The sequence below is a fragment of the Pinus tabuliformis genome, chromosome 1_1 (genome assembly GCF_031772625.1).
Source record: "Pinus tabuliformis cultivar Carrire ecotype Pingquan chromosome 1_1, CPIR1, whole genome shotgun sequence".
NCBI lineage: Eukaryota > Viridiplantae > Streptophyta > Pinopsida > Pinales > Pinaceae > Pinus > Pinus tabuliformis.
Window position 1 is genome coordinate 267,879,629 of NC_142297.1, and position 6,080 is coordinate 267,885,708.

The 6,080-nt window shown below is 35.6% G+C and overlaps 1 pseudogene; it reads left to right on the forward strand.

Moving 5' to 3' along the window:
- Window positions 1–1,498: 1,498 nt before the first annotated feature.
- On the forward strand, window positions 1,499–2,072 carry LOC149212575 (large ribosomal subunit protein eL19z pseudogene; annotated as a pseudogene).
- The last annotated feature ends 4,008 nt before the right edge of the window (window positions 2,073–6,080 follow it).

Sequence of the window (6,080 nt, forward strand, 5' to 3'; positions counted from 1 at the left end):
TGGCTTAACCTGATCTTTGCAAGTGATAGCAGCGGCCAAGATCTGCACCAGAAAGCTCTAGCTAATCTGGACTCTTCCAGGCAGCAGATCAGCGTTCAGCCTACTCCAGCTTGTATCGACAACAATCTGTGCACTTTGGCAGCGATTTTAGCTCCAGGGCAAACCTGTATCAAAGCTTCTCAGACGACGGAAGCCGCTAGGGTTCACCCTAGCCACTGTGGAAGTTATGAAGGGCGTTTCATCTTCTAGTCGGCACGACTATCGTTTTCGTCCTCCTGCCTCAGTCGAAACTTATTCTTTTCAAAGAAATAATCATTCTACATGTATGTGGCAGAGTTTGTTTCATGGTGCAGTCAGTACCTCCGATAATAGAAACGAATTTCTGGAAATTTTGTGATGAATTTGCGCCAGCACTAAGAATGGCGTGGACGGACACGATTGATTGTTTAGTTATATGCCTCCGCAGTTATTCGTTTGATGCGAATGTAAGCTGAAATACAAAAGATCGTTCGACTGTTGTCACAATGAGGAAACAGCGCATGCTGGCACATCCACGTGGGAGAATGCAGATAACTATAGAACGCCTTCATTCAAACGTACCTCAAATCCTGGCAGCAAATCTTCTGATTATAACAACAATCCTGAAGAAGATCATCGGCAATCATAAATTTCGCGGATTTTTCTCTGATGCAATGATGATCAGCCCAACAAACCATCAGATTCTCGCCGAGTTCCTGGAGAAGATCGTGCTAGTTCAGATAATTTGGGTTTGCTCGAGAAGGCATCATGACTAAAAACCATTATGCATTCCATTGGATCGTTCTTCGAATCTGGTGATAACCTGCCATGGACAGATGTGGCATTATCGCTAATTGTGATCGTGAATTTGTTGGAGAAAGAGATGGTCTTTCAAAAGACATTGAGAACATAACGAAGTTATCATGGGCGCTGGCACATTCCGGACGTCCTCCAGACGTTCAAAGAACAACTCTTGAAGAATTCGTGGATCGTGATGACCTGGTGCCGACCGTGGAGACTCCTGTGGTGAAACCGACACTTCAAGAGTTCATTATGACCCTGGGCTGTTTCTTTTTGCGAAGTTGTAGCTTAAAAATCATGCCACTAATCTTAACTAGTCAAAGAAGCAATTCCATTATCGTTTTAATTATTATTCGCAGTGTTTCTCCAGTATTCTTGTTTTTCATTCTTGCAGGGCTTTTGGATTCCTTGTATGTTAAAATATGACGCTTTTAACTAAAAGCTCTTAGAAGCCTTGCGCCGCTTGTGCTATTATGATGCAGGAGATTTGCTGCTGGATCACTCCAGCCTGGACTTTTCAATTTGATTTAAGGTCCTTTGATCTTCAGGTGATATGGGCTTAGCGGAAATAAACCGATCCAAATTCCTCGCTTCCTCCCCTGGGTGATAGGGAGCAATCGCCGATGAAAATCTGGGTGGCTGAGATGACTGCAACATGCCACCATCTATGCTGCCTTAAACCCCAAAACTCACAGAACAGAGGAATTTTCAAGGGAGACCAAGGTCCAGGAACAATGGTTTCGCTGAAGCTTCAGAAGCTGCTAGCGGCGAGCGTTCTGAAATGCGGGAAGGGAAAAGTCTGGCTCGACCCCAATAAAGTCAACGAGATTTCCATGGCCAATTCCAGGCAAAACATTCGGAAGTTGGTCAAAGATGGATTTGTTATTCGGAAGCCAATGAAAATTCACTCTCGTGCTCGTCGTGCTTTGAAAGCAAAAAGAAAGGGTCGTCATTCTGGATATGGTAAGCGCAAAGGTACTAGAGAGGCTAGGTTGCCTACAAAGATTTTATGGATGAGACGGATGAGGGTTTTGCGTCGATTGTTACGTGAGTACAGAGAATCTAAGAAAATTGACAAACACATGTATCATGATATGTACATGAAAGTCAAGGGTAATGTGTTCAAAAATAAGCGTGTCTTGATGGAAAGTATTCGCAAATCCAAGGCTGAGAAAGCCAGAGAGAAGACCTTATCTGATCAATTTGAGGCAAAACGTGCAGCGAACTATTCCTTTTGGCTTGCAATTAAATGAAATCTTTTATTAATCAAATAAATTCGCATGCCCAGAAAAAAGACCGATGCCTTCTGCTTAAATAGATTTTCATTGATTCGAGTTTGTATATTATTAGTTATCATTTTAATTAAGGATTGATTTGTTTTGATTCGAGTTTGTATATTATTAGGTACCATTTTTAACATATATATTTGTTGTGATTTGTTAGGTATATATTTAGTTATAATTGGTTAATAATGGATTTGTTTTGATTTACATATATAATCTATATTAATTATGATTCTATTAATTTATTAATATGATTAACTATATTAATATATTAATACATTAATATATTAGGATTATATTAATATATTAATATATTAATACAATTGAATTAAATATATTAACCGTATTAATATATTATTATATTATGATTGTATTAATATATTAATAAATTAATAGGATTGTATACTAGAAAAAATTCTTATTTTTATTGTTTTTGAAAAAAAAAAAAAAAAAAAAAAACAAAAAGAGCTAACTTTAATTTAGTAATAGTTTTTATTAGGTTTTAACAAATAAAATTTTGTTGTTTTTCATTTAAAAATAAAAAAAATATAAAGAATATAAAAAAAATTTCACTTAAATAATAAATTAAAAATCTATGTTTTTAATTTATTGTTTAATGAAACATCTAAAAAATTATGTTTTCATTAAAAAAAAAAATCTAAAATTTTTTCACAAAATTCACACAGATTCGAAAAATGGAATACTTGGAAACAAATTTTAAAAATCGATTGAGAGGATTCTTTCGATAGCTTCAAAATTGGCTCTTTGTGTCAGTTAACTCATGAAATGCTTTTATGTGACATATTAATATGCAGAAAGGTGCCCATACTTCTAATGTCAATCTTTTTGCGGAGCACATTTCATGACTTATCTGACAGGGAGTAGTATTTTACATGGTTATTTTTAAGATGGGATTGAAACTGATATCGTGAATTGAGTTACTTTCAACGCTTTGATTTTTCCTAAATATGATTTATTTGGTATGAAATTTTTGCGTAAGAATCATGAAGGAAATGATCAATTCTTCTTGAAAAAACTTATGTTTCTTCTGCCAAGTTTTTTTACAGGTTACGGGATAACAAAGTCATCATTCAGGAGATTACATTGTGACGACAATTAGTCTTCCGAAGACTAAATTCATGACAGATTCTGAAGACAAATCCATCTCCACAACCACTACCTTCCACCTCCCTGAACAAGTTTGAATTCCACCAATCATATATCCATAAGGCGTGACACTTCCATATCCATTTTTCACAGCAAGAGTTCTTAATTCATACATTATGCATTTCCTTACATCCATCCATTTTCCTTCTCATTACCATTCCCCTTCATTTCCACCAATAAAACTCTGCTTGAGTCAAAGTCCTAGAGTCTATGTATCATTGAAAAAACACCTAGAGGCTTGCATGCCTTAATGGCAAGTACTCTTGCCAATAAACAATGGGAGTACATTAATATCCCTTGTTCGTTGGATCTTGTAGGTGACTCGACTACGAAAAATTTATACGTACCTACAGAGATGTGTTAGGCATCCTGACTCCCATTGGAATCAATGGTGGGAGCTCTTGTGTTGGCTAGGGGCATTCATTAACGGCCACTAAGTCAACAACTTCTTGCTATGTTCGACATCGACACATTTAATCACATAGTAAGATTCGTGCCATCGAGTGTTGAAGACTTGAAGACCCATATTTTGTAGCAGATGAAGCCAATTTCCATTCATTGTATTTCCATTCATTGTATACATTGTATTTCACTTGAGGACAAGTGAATAAATAAGGCTGGGAGGAAAATGTAACTTCTATATTTTGTATACCTTCCAAGCCTTATAGATTTTCAGCCATATTTAGCAGACTCATTGGATTCATCATCCAGCAGCAGAGGATCCAGTAACATATACAACTTTCAGCCATGTTTCGCAGACTCCTCAGATTCATCATCTAGTAGCAGAGGATCGAGCAGCCGATACAATAATACATATTCATCTTTCACCCACAGCTTGAAGAAGCAGATTTAGAGCAGAATTGTGGCAGCTGCACATGCATGATTCATGCATGATTTTTCCAACCAAGTAAAGAAGACCATGAACAAAATTTCTTGCAGCCACACGTGCACAGCTCTCATCCATTTTGGAAGGGTAAGTTAAGGTATGATATTTTCTAACTTTTAACCATTAAATTCCTTGAAAAGTTAGAATAATAATTTTTGGAAAAACTTCACTTCCTTTTTCCTTGCTTTCCCCATTTCACATAATTTCCCAAATCATCCATTTAAGGGGAAGGATACATCCACATTCATATATCACATTCATATAACATCCACATTCATATATCACATTCTTAACCCCACTTACCTTCAAGCTATATTCACTATTACATGAGCATACAAATGGCTTTGTCAAAAGTATTTAAAAGTTAATTGGATGCTAACAGAATCATGGTTGTTACACAAGAACCAACCATGATGCATTCCAACAAAATGCCAACACAAGCATGGTTGTTACACAAGAACCAACCATGATGCATTCCAACAAAAATACTCTGCAATAAAAAGCATATTATCATTATGCAAAGGTCATACATTGAATGCAACAAACAAAATATGGTTGAAACACAAGAACCAACCAAGTTGTAATTCATCAAAAATGCTTTGCAAAAGTTAAGTAAATGATATCATGCAGAGTTCGAGCCAAAGCTCAAGTACCAAAACGTAATGTAATAGATTGCATGTGGACATGTGATACCATTGATTGCATGAGGACATGCAATATCTTGAGTTTGGGGGAGATGTTGGGCCTCAAAATCGTCCCTATTTTCACTCCATTATTCACTTATATCTTCACATTTTACCTTCATGTCACCTCCATTCCACCTCCATATCATTATGTTTACCTCATTATTGGGTCATAACAATACTTTTCCAAAGTTTATTAATTCTTAACATTTCTAAGTGAGTTTATGGCTAAAACTTAGAAAATAATATGCTTAAACTTATACCTAACAATTAGCATGAGTTTGTTGACATGTGTAGGTTGCAAGGAAGCTTCCAAGACACCTTTTTGTGGCCTTGAAAGATCAAATTCGAATTTGATAAGATACACCTCATGGAAAAGATCATGGAGAAGATCATGGACCTCATGGAGGAAATCATGGAGGATAGGATTATGTGTCTAGATGGTTGAGAAATGTATGGAACTAAAAGAGAGATTAATGGATCATCATTATGAGTTTGTTATCTCCTCTCATTGTATAAATAGGAGTACCTCCTCCATTCCAAGGGGAGGACTCTTAGAGCATTGTATCCAACTTATGATGGAATAGAATAAAGCTTTGTTTTACATATATTTCCATTTAGTAGTTATAGAAATAGTTTTCCATTATGTAGTTTTAGATAAAAGTTATCTTAATGTAGTATATGGAATGGCTTGTCACTTTGTTCTTAGGAGAATTGAGCTCACTCTAGAAGGAGCAAAGGAACTTGTTGTTTCATATTAGATCTTATTTTATTTAATTGCTTAGATGTTAATGTTTGAGGATTGGTTTGATGAATGAATTTTCAATTAGAATCTTATCAACATATGAGAGGACAACAAAGAGTCTAAGTTAGGCTCTCTCTCTCTATTTGATTTGTAATTGGAATTCATCTTTTTGCTTTTATGTTTCAAGTTATTTCATTTAGTTTACGCTTATGGATGAATTTTAGTCTAGTCTGGATTAGTACAAGAGAGGACAATCAAGAGACTAAGTTAGTCTTTCTCTCTTTGAATCTAAACAACAATTAAAGTTCATCCTCTCGTTTGCATTTTAAGTTTCTAGTTTTATTATTTCTCTATGATACTGTAGGGAAGGACAACCAGGATCTCCTTAGTTAGGAGCCTCTTCCCATGCATATTATATTGAATCATAGGTAATTTAATTAGACATAGAATTAGTCGCCTACTCCTGCACATATAGTGCTGGCATCATCAAAAGCTTA